This window comes from Tupaia chinensis, unplaced genomic scaffold (genome assembly GCF_000334495.1).
Source record: "Tupaia chinensis unplaced genomic scaffold, TupChi_1.0 Scaffold000113_1, whole genome shotgun sequence".
Classification (NCBI taxonomy): domain Eukaryota; kingdom Metazoa; phylum Chordata; class Mammalia; order Scandentia; family Tupaiidae; genus Tupaia; species Tupaia belangeri.
The window spans coordinates 786,537-798,007 of record NW_006159577.1 but is presented as its reverse complement, the minus strand read 5'-3'; the positions used below and the strand labels follow the sequence as shown (position 1 = coordinate 798,007).

Below are 11,471 nucleotides of genomic sequence, written 5' to 3'. Positions count from 1 at the left end.
AGCAGGAAGTCACTACCTTGGAGCTAACAGTCACTGCAACAACCCTGTAGATAAGACTTCGGAGGAATGAAACAAAACAGGTAACAGGATGGTAGATAAAAGGCTGGTGTGAGTGTCCAGAAAAAGGACCAGGCCAGGACGTAGACCTTTAGCATAGGTAATTCAGGAGGACCCAGAATCAGCAACTACATGATAGCTGTCATGGATAACCACTGGGGGATGTCAACAGAAGTGCATAATGCACAAAGGAGGGAAAAAAGGTTATCAGTTCAGTTTTGGGTATGCTGAGGACAAGATGGTGAGAAATGTTCTTTTGGACATATCCAATAAACAGTTGACTCTGAGGCTAAGGTTTGGGGAATGACTTGGAGTGAAAAATGGAGATGAAGACATGCAGGCAACAGGCACTTTCTTTATGAGAGAACAAGTAGAATTCTGTCCTTTCCAAACTAGGACTGTACTTTTTTCAATTTTATTTTAAAGTCTTTGAGTATAGATGGTTAGATAAATTATATTTGATGTAGAGCTCTTCCTTACAGATTTCTTGTATTCTAAATCATTTGAATATTGAGCCAAAAAAAACTGATCTCTAAATTGCTTTTTTAGATCAATATTGAAATTATCCTACTCTAAATTTACCATGATATAATTTAGTTATATAATTTGAATGAGATAGATTTTATTAAAATGACATGTTATTTCCCAAAACATAGAAGAGTAGAAAGAATTATCTACTCTTTTTACTTCTGGGGGCCTGTTCCATACCTCTATCACCCTTGGAATGAATTAGCTTTTATTCTGTGTTCTGCCAGGGTTCTGCCAAGACTTTTTTTTTTTTTATCTTATTTTCTGTTTACTTGTCTTCCTCTCCCATTAGGTTGAGCTAAAGGGGAGAAACTACATCCTAAAGCCTAGCACACGGTAAGTGCTTGATAAATAAATGGATGACAAACACAAAATCATTACTATAGAAAAGCAATGCAATTTGAATAGAATGTATCTTAACTAATTGAATTAAAAATAAAAGAAATACTGGGACCAGCAGATGGTGTAATGATTATGTCACTAGACTCTCACATAGTCAACCATGGTTCAAGTCCCAGACCTGGCAGCTTAAAACTCCTGCTAGTTGTGTGTGAGTGCATACCCAAAATCCCAAGGGGAGACTGAAGGAGAAGGAACTGTGGCATGGCCATCTCCCCTGAGGGGTGATTTCTCGCTTTCTCTCTCTCTCTGGCGAGTGCACATGTCCTATAGAAAAAAATCATTCCCCCAAAATAAAAGAAAATAAAAATAAAATAAATGTGGCTCAAATTGTTTTCATTGATCAAAAATGTGAGTGTGGGGTGGGGACATTCATATTCACTCCCTTGTTAAAGAATTCCTAGTACTCGAAGGTCATCAAGATCAACCCTGACAACTTGTTATCAGCTTTAGAACTGCTTAAATGAAGGAAACAAGGGGAAAAAAAGTAAGTGACTGGCATCAATTACTTAGAATATGAAAAAGCTCATTGATGACAAGGTGGCTTTTTCCTATTATTTCTTTGAAGACTATACATATGGTTTGAGGATTTAATTATTCTGTGCAACATTCACTCAAAAAATGTCACAAGACAGTTCTTGTTTGTCAATTAACACCAGCAGGCACGATGGATACTCTGCAATTAAATCATACATGCAATGTAGGCTTCAGTGATTTCTTCCTCCTAGTAGACCCATTTGGTATTCAAACAAAATAACCAGCCCAGTTTTCTGCTGAAGATTTACTTTATGGCAAGTTATTATTCTACAAATTACAAAACCATTCATATATAAATTTGGATAATGATTTTCTTTTACTAGGATGTAGAAATACAGGTATAAATACTTTTGTATACGGGATAAACTGCCTGGAGCTTTAACAAAACACAGCGCACAATAAAAATCATAATTAAAAATCATGATCGGGATTTTCCTCGTTACTAAAATGACTGTCTTTTGTTGAATCTCAACTACGTTTCAACCAGAGCTAAATACATTTAGAGAAAGGAGCAAGAGGAAAAGTAGTACACACACAGGCTGGACCTCCATGCTCTTTAAAATTCCCTCTGACTTTCAGCAAAAACTCTAAATTAACTGAAATCATGAACTTTTAACATTGAAATCATTGGATTTTCTGGACTATTTTATGGAGAGATCAGGCAACTGAATGATTTCTATTAAACCAGTGTACTGAGTATAAAATGAGAAAAAGAATCAAAGAAGGATCAGCCAGTGGTATAATGATTAAGATGCTGGGTCCCACATGGCTGACTAAATAGTTCAAGTCCCAGACCTAGCAGCTTGAAAAACATGCTGAGTACATATGTGCACATGTCCAACCTCCTGAGAGGAGCTTGGAAGAGAAGGGACCACTGTGTGGCTATCCCCCCAGGGTACTTTCTCACTTTGTCTCTCTTTATCTGGAGAGCACATGCACCCTAAAGCAAATTTTAAAATAAGTAAATAAATAAAAATAAAAGAAAAAGAATGTTAAAAATCTAGCATTTCCCACGTCTTGCTTTTGCTTGAACTTCTTTCGGAACTTGGTTTTTACAAATATTTATGCTTCTTCTCTTTCTCATGGGGAAAATGATCATAACTTGGTAAATCACTTATGATCTGGGTTCTTGATTTTGAGAGTGAACACAAAGCCTTGCTACCATCACCCTCTGCATCTTGTCCTCATTGGTGTTGCCATCTCCTTCCAATTCCTATTTATCATTTGCTCACAGTGTTTCAGGCCCTGTTTTGTCTCCTACCTTATCTGGGCAGAGACCCTGTAGGGTAGGGATTGTCATCACCTGCCTGATAAAGAAGAAGAAACACTCAGCAAAAGTTAAGTTACTTGTCCAAAGTCACACGGCTGAGCTTGTAGGGATTGGCCTTGGCTCTGCCTGGTTCCCAAAATCCACCTCTCCCTAACCACTGGTCAACACTGCCTTTCCAAGAAATGTCAGCACATAGCTCTGGAGGTCTGAAAAATAAACATCAACACATAATATTTCATATTTTTCTGAGATTTTTTTTCTATAATGCCAGAATACACACTTGAAAATCAGGTTTATGCTATTTCTCTTCTCACTCAATTCAATTTAGGTACAAAATTCAAATTATTTTTGGTTATAATTTTAGCATTTTGGGATCCTAGCTATTTAGAACTATACATCTGTAAGAACAATAGCACATTTACATTCCATTTTCTTCTGTTATTCTCCATTCAGTAAAATGCTCAAAATGATCAAAACAATTTTTATTTTCCCTTGGGATAAAAAAAGAAAACAACTCCTTTTGCCTGCTTTTTCTCATTTAGTTTCACAAACTATAATAAATAAAACTGTTGATACAGCACTTTGGGAGCTATAGGGGACAATTAAGCTTCCTGCAAAATGATTTCTTAATATGCTGCTTCCATTGTAAGTCATAAGTATACAGAGTTTTAGAGCAAATCAAGTGGCATTTACACTGAGATATGTTGTTATTACTCTCCTTTGGGAGTGTTCACATGATCTATGATCACAAAATGCACAGATCACATATGCCACCTTTCAGTAGCAGACTTGGTAGAGGCCTGTTTAAGAATAGTAGGGCCAATTTGTCAGCTGCATTCTCCAGCTGAAACATAAAAGCAGGTGAAATGTCACATGGGCCTTAAAACTTTGGCCACCTTTGTCCCTTCCTTAATGATCATATGTAGTTTGAAAGTATTAAATATAGGCTGACATTCTCTTTCAGGCTGTTATGTACAATAATATGACTGTCTTCATAGTATGAAATTTGTCAAATTTAAGTAACAATTTTAAGGAAAAAAATAAGGTGTGTATATAGAGGAAATGTTGAAAACTAAATAAACCAATATTTCTGAGTAAGTAAAAGACCCACCTCTCTCAGAATGGATTGCAAGAACAGATATATAGGTTAGCTTCCATTGCCTTCTTCAAACATTTCTGCCAACACAGGCGAAAGCGTTGTTTCTCTTAAGCCGACAAATTTTTCTTCTTCTTTTAAAAAATGAATAGTTGCCTATAATGGCAGTGCTAGCACTTAACATTTGTTTGAGCTCTTACTAAGCAAAGACACTTCATATACATTTTAAAATTGAACTTTCACAATAACCTGAGCAGGCAGGTCCTTGTTTTGAGAGGAGACTCTAGAAGATTTGGCAACTTATTCAACGTCACACAGCTGACAACTATGTGGACAGTTTGACCTCAGAGCTCAAAATCTATTTTTTTTAATTTAATTTCTACTTTGCATTTTCTTATTTACATTTAATTTTCACACATCTTTATGGCATACAATATGTTTTTTTCAAAGCATGCATACAATGTGTGATAATCTAGCATATATGTCTTTTTCAACAAAGAACCTTACATTCTTGTGTCTGATAAATAATTTTTTGCTAAGCCCATCCCTTCCACCCTCCACTATTACCCTCCTCTATTCATCCTTCTCACATTCAGTCTCTAGTACTGATGCTTGTCTTCCTCACTGTTATGATGTCAAACCTTTCAAATTGTCATAGGGTGCAGCCATTTGGTCTATATTGAGGGGGAACATACTGTGTTTGTCTTTCATAGTCAGACTTATTTCACTTAGCATTAAATTAGATTCATTAAATTAGATTCATCTACTTTGTATTGAATGAGTTTTTTTGTTTTTGTTTTTTTTTTTTTTTTTTGCTAATATTCTACAGTGTATATGTGCCAGTTCTTGGGCACTTAGGGTTGGTTCAATGTCTTAGCAATTGTGAATAACACTACAATAAACATGGAAGTGCAAGTGTCTTTGCAAACGCACATTTTTCTGTCCGTTGGGTAAATACCACGGATTGAGATTACTGGGTCATACTGTAGTTTCATTTGTAAGTTTTTGAGGAACCTCCATATTGTTTCCCTTAGTGGCTCTACTAATTTACATTCCTACCAGTGGTATGGGAAGGTTCCCTTTCCACCACAGCCTTGCCAGCATTTGTCATTCTTAGTTTTTAAAATTATTATTATTATTTTTATTATAGCCTTTCTAACTAGGGGTAAGTGATAACTCATTGTGGTATTGATTTGCATTTCCCTCATAATAAGAGATCTTAAACATTTTTTTGTATGCTTTTGGCCATATATATGTCTTCTTTACAGAGGTGTCTGTTCAGCCCATTTGCCCATTTTAAAATCGAATTATTATTTTTCTGGGGTTGAGCTGTTTAAGATCTGTATATAATCTGGTTATCAGTTCCTTATCTGAAGCAGTTTGCAAATATTTTCTCCCATTATGCAGATTGTCTCTTTACTGTTTCCTTTACAGACCAGAAGCTTTTTAGCTTGATGTGATCTCACTTGTGTTTTGAATTTTTTTTCTGTGCTTTAGGAGTCTTAGTCAAGCAATCTGTACCTACTCTAATGTCTTCAAATATATACCCTGTGGCTTCCACTAGTAGTTTTATAGTTTGTGGGTATAAATTTAAATTTTTATTCTATTTTGAGTTGATTTTTGTTAATGGTGAAAGATAGGGGTCCAGTTTCATTTTCTGCAGGTGAATATCCAGTTCTCCAAGCACCATTTGCTGAAAAGACATTTTCCCTCCATTGGATTGTCTTGCGTCCTTTTTAAAAAATCAGTTGGTAGTGTGTTTGGGAATTTATTTATGGATTTTCTATTCTGTTCCATTGGTGTACAAGTCTGTTTTTGTGTCAGTGCCATGCTGTTTTGGTTATCATTGCTCTGTAATATATTTCAAGGTTAGTTAGTGAAATGCCTTCTACTTTATTCTTTTTGCACAGCATTTCCTTGGTGAAATGGGGTCTTTTATAATTCCAGACAAATTTCATAACTTTTGAAACATTTTTGTGAAGACTGCCACTGATAGTTTCACCACAATCACTCAGAATGTATAAATTAATTTGGGTAGAATTGGTATTTTTTAATTATATTGATTTTCCAATTCATGAGTGAGGGAAGTCTTTCATTTTTTTGTATTGGATTCAATTTCTTTTTTCAGTTTCTCAGTTTTCCTTGTAGAGGTCTTTCACTTCATTAGCTATATTTATTTCTAGGTATTTTCTTTTTTTGATTTGTTTTGTTGTAGCTATTGTAAATGAAATTACTTTCTTCAATTCTGCCTTAGTCTGTTCATTATTAACATACAAAATTGTTGTAGATTATTGTATATTGATTTGTTTTCTTCAACTTTACTGAATTCATTTATCACCTCTAGAAGATTTTCATGGATTCTCTTAGACTTTCTAGTACATAACCATTTCATCTGCAAATAAAGACAATTTCATTTCCTCCTTTCCTATTTGAATAGCTTTTATTTCCCTCGCTTGTCTGTTTGCATTAGCTAAGACTTCCAATAATATATTAAAAATGAGAGGAGAAGGTGGATAAACTTGTCTAATTCCTGCTTTTAGTGGGAAAGCCTTAAGCTTTTCCTGATTCAGTATTATGTTCACTATGGGTTTGTCATATATGGCTTTAGTTGCGTTGAGAACTCAATCTTATCTGCTTATTTTGTTGAGACTCTTAATAATGAAAGGATGTTGTATTTTATCAAATGTTTTTACTATAATTGATATGATCATATGATTTTTATCTTTCCTTTTGTTAATGTGATGTATTACATTTATTGTTTTGCAAATGTTGAATGATCCTTGCATCCCTAGAATAAAGCCTACTTGGTAATGGTGTGTAATCTTTTTAATGTACTATTGGGTCTCATTTTGTTGAGGACTTTTGCATCTGCGTTCATCAAGGATACTGGTCTGTAGTTCTCCTTTTTTGTTATGTCCTTATGTGCTTTTGGTATCAAGGTGATAGACTCTTTGTAGAATGAGTTTGGGAGGGTTTCTTTCATTTGGATCTTTTAAAATAGTTTAGGAAAATTGAGATGAATTCTTTTCTAAAAGTATTGTAGAATTCAGAAGTAAAGCCATGGGGACCTGGGTTTGTCCTTGTTGGGAGACTATTTATTAATTATTGGTCTATTTATACTTTCTATTTCTTCCTCACTCAATCTAGGGAAATTGTATTTTTCTCACATATTTCTTGTGTCTCTGGATTGATTTTTAGGCATGCAGTTGAGTACTCATTTCCTCCTAATTATGGAGTAGATTATGTGATGCTGGTTGGCAGGGGCAGCCTAAGTGTGACCCTGGAAAAGTGATCTAAAGGGTGCTGAAAGTCAGCTGCATCTTCCAGCTGTGGTTCAGGGTTTTAGAGGAGGATTTCTTTCACTTTCTTCCCTGGAGGGAATGTAGGGGAAAGGGAGCTATTCTGGAACCTCATTGGCTTCAGTTGTACTTCATCAATCTCACCTCATTCCTGAAGAATTTAGTTGCCTTTTTTCCCACAGAGATGCTAAGGAGAATATTTCTAGCTGGCCATCTTGATCCTTTCCCTCAAGTGAGACCATGGTGAGATGCTCATGCCACTCCCTCCAATGAGTCTAAGCCTTGGCCTCTGCGCCTGGACTTTACATTCGACTGGGAATCAAATCTGGGCCTTCCATGTGGTTCCAGCTTCTGGAGAATAGCACCTTAGTTGAGGCCCCATTTCCCTTTAAATGGATAACTAAACTTAATAAAGCAATTATAAAGAATCTGTAATTTTGATTGGGTGGGTCAATTTCCCAGTTTAAAGGAAGAACTGTATGAATCAGGGTTCTGCTTACCTCTAGTCTGGAGAATAACTACCTAAATATAGTCATTTTATGTGTATTTATACAGAAGAAGTTGACATTAGTCCATATATGAAGGTGCATGAAAAATTCAACAATGCAATAATCAAGACCATGTGTATTTATCTACTGACTTTAAATATTATCTGAAAATACTTAGGTAGGCTTCACACCAGAAAAGTCAGCCTTTAATTAATTTTCTTCTTAAAAAGAGTCTGTTTGCTTATTTATTTATTTATTTATTTATTTATTTATTTATTTATTTCTATGACAGTGACAGAGGTATGTGGGAGGACATACCCAACAAGGTCTTTATACCATGATCCATCACCAGTCTATTTGGTTCTGAACAAGGGCACACACACACATAACTGGCATGTACAGAGAGGTCCTGGGTTTGTTTTCAGGACCTTTCCAACGTGGTCCAGTTGCACAACCTCTATGCCACTGATAGGCCCTAATGGATTTTTGAATTGTTCCTTTTGCCCTTGATTGCTAGTGGCATTTATTAGTTGTTCCTCATTGAGCATCCACATGGTCTGTGATGTGGTACGACGTGTTAGAGGTTCTTTAAATCTTTACAATAACACTGCGAGGTAGGTATATACACATTTTACAGATATAGGAAGTGAGGCTTGGGATGTTCAGAAATTTGTTCAAGGTCACATAGCTGTTAAGTAACAATGCTCCAAGGCTGATAGATGCTAACGTATTTTATTCTCAGCTCTTGACAACATACTCTCACATACAGAAAAATGTGCTTTATTCCCCTCGTGCCCAGTAAAATTCTTGGTTCATTATTTTAAGGAATGTGATTACTTGAATAGCCTAATTAAGCACAAAAAGGGATTAAAGATAAGGGATATGCCATTTTAGCTGAGTTAAATGCTACAAGGGTTGAGTGGGTCCTTCCTTATTCACTTCTAAGGCCAGTTCCTGGCTTCCAAAGGCTTTCAGTCAATATCTGCAGGATGCTTTGAATGATATATTTCCAAGTAATAAAAATTTGGACAAGAATACAAGTCTACCTTCAAAAATTTATCTTTGGCAGCAGTGTAGCAACAGTGGTTGAGAACAAATATAGTTCTTCCTTTTTCTTTTATGACCTTGGGCATAAAGTTTGACCTTGTTGTTCTGGAGTTTTTTTTTATCTAAAATGGGAATGACAGTACCTACCTCATGGGGTTCATCTGAAGATAACATAGGTTAAGCACCTATGAACGTGCCTGGCCTTCATTATGCACTCAATAAATGTAAGCAATTATTATTATTAATAAGCCTGTCAGCTTCCATCTGTTTCACCTACTATATCTCTGGTCTCAGTTGCCATTTTCTCTGACTTAATGTTCTGTTAGCCTAGCCAGACTCCTATTTTCACTCTTGCACCATTTTGGTTCTCATATAATAGCCAGAGTCAAGTTTTTTTTGTTTTTGTTTTCTTTTTTTTGGGGGGGGGGGAGGTTTTTGCTATAGGGCACATGCACTTGCTGGAAAGACAGAGAGAGACAGAAGGTGAGAAATCACACTCCAGGGGGACGGCCACGCCGCAATTCCTTCTCCTCCATTCTCCTCTTGGGATCTTGGGCATGCACGCACATGCGCCTGGTGTGAGTTTAAGGCACTGGGTCTGAACCACGGTTGGCTACATGGGAGTTCAGCGACATAGCCATTACGCTAACTGCTGGTCCCTCCAGAGTCAAGTTTTTAAAACAGAACTCTAATCACTTAAAACCCTACACTGCTTTTTTTTTTTTTTTCAAAAAAAAAGAGATTTATTTCTTCCATGATAAAGAGAAGAGAGATAAAGATGGGAAGGAGATGGGAGTCAGTCTGTGTCATAGGCATGTGCATGTACCTGCTTTGTACAAGGAAACTATGGGATGTGAACCTGGGAACTTCTCATGTGGGTTCAGCCTCATGTAGCATTGTGTTATCACTTTGCCACTATGACTGCTCTACTTGTACTCCTTCCTAGAGAACCCAGAAAAAAATGTAAATTCCTTAGTGTGGACCAGCTTCATCTACCTCTCTACTTGCTCAATTCATTCCACTGAAGTTTCCTGGCCTCTCCTTGGTTTCCCAAGAACTTTCTTTTAAAAAATTTGCTATAGGCTGCCTGCCTGCATTAGAGATAAAGAGAGAGAGAGAGAGAGAGAGAGAAACACCCACTAGAGGGGATCGCCACATCACAATTCCTTCTTCACTCTACTCTTGGAATTTTTGGCATGCGTGTACACACACCTGGCATGATTTTCAAGCTACAGGATTTGGGATTCAAATCATGAAGTCAGCTATGTGCGATCCAGCTTCTTTAACCACCATGCCACTAGTTGGTCACCACCATGCCACTGATTGGCCACCTACCTTTCTTATCTTGGTCTGACACAGTTTTCTTTCTCTGCCTGGTCAACTCCTAGTAATCCTTATTCTAAATATCGTGTTTTGGAAGCAGCCTCCTTCCCTGTCTGCCCCTTTCTAAATCTGGTTCTCCTTATTAGCTTCTCTGCCAGGATCCTGCCCTATTCTTTGAGCATGCATCACCACTTACAGTTTTTATTTTATCACTCCAATTGGTTTGAGCTGTGTATCCCCCACTAATGCAAGGTCTGTCTTGCCTCCCCTGTATCTTCAGCCCTTTCATTAGTGCCTGGAACTTAGTGGGTGTTCAATAAACATATGTTGAATGAACATAAAGAGTTGAGGATGAGAAAAATATGTCAAAAGCACTCATAGATATTATAATCATTATTGATTTGCTGTTATTTTAGGGCATGAGGAGTTTAAAGCTACTGCCACCACCATAAAGAACAACAACAACAACAAAATCACAAAAAATCTGACAGAGAAAAGCCACTTTGACCCTTAAAAATTTCACCTCTAAACTTTGTTTGGCCTTTAGTTTATATGGTACAGCAAGGAATACATACTTTAAACACCTCTCTCTCTCTCTCTCTCTCTGTTTCTAGCAAGAGAATATGCCCTATAGAAAAACATAGAAGAAAAATATATCTTCAAAAGATATTTAGAAATTTTATATGTTAAAAAAGTTTAGCCAAGTTCTTTGCTGCATCTACTGCAAGCAATTAGACTGCTGACATTCCAGAAAACATCGACATCACTCTGAAGGGACATACAGTTATTGTGAAGGGCCCCAGAGGAGGAGGGGCTTCAATCACATCAATGTAGAGCTCAGTCTTCTTGGAAAGAAAAGATGACTCTGCAGGTTGACAAATGGTGGGAAAACAGAAAGGAACTGGCTATAGTTCGCACTATCTGTGGTCACACACAGAACATGATCAAGGGTGATGCTCGGCTTCTGGTACAAGATGAGGTCTGTGTACACTCATTTCCCCATCAACATTGTTACTCAGGAGAAAGGATCTCTTGTTTAAATCTGAAATTTCTTGAGTGAAAAATAGATTCAGAAGGTTCCAATGTGACCAGGTGTTGCTTGTTCAGTATCTCAAGCCCAGAGAGTTGATCCTTGAAAGCAACAACATTGAACTTGTTTCACATTCAGCTTCTTTGATACAACAAACCAGGACAGTTAAAAATAAGGATGTAAGGGAACCAGCAGTTAGCATAATGGCTATGTCGCTGGACTCCCACATAGTTGAACGCGGTTTGTGTCCCGGACCCGGTGGCTTAAAACTCACGCCGGGCGCGTGTGTGTGTGTGCCCAAGATCCCGAGAGGAGAATGGAGGAGAAGGGATTGCGGCGTGACCATCCCCCATGGGGGGTTGATTTCTCACTTTCTGTCTCTATGTCTCTGTCTGGC

The 11,471-nt window shown here is 37.1% G+C and overlaps 1 protein-coding gene across 1 annotated transcript in view; it reads right to left on the bottom strand.

The window, feature by feature from the left end:
• The window catches only part of ADAM12 (ADAM metallopeptidase domain 12), a 457,774-nt gene that overhangs the window by 179,021 nt on the left and 267,282 nt on the right, over nucleotides 1–11,471 (bottom strand). The gene's annotated exons all lie outside the window — the stretch shown is intronic.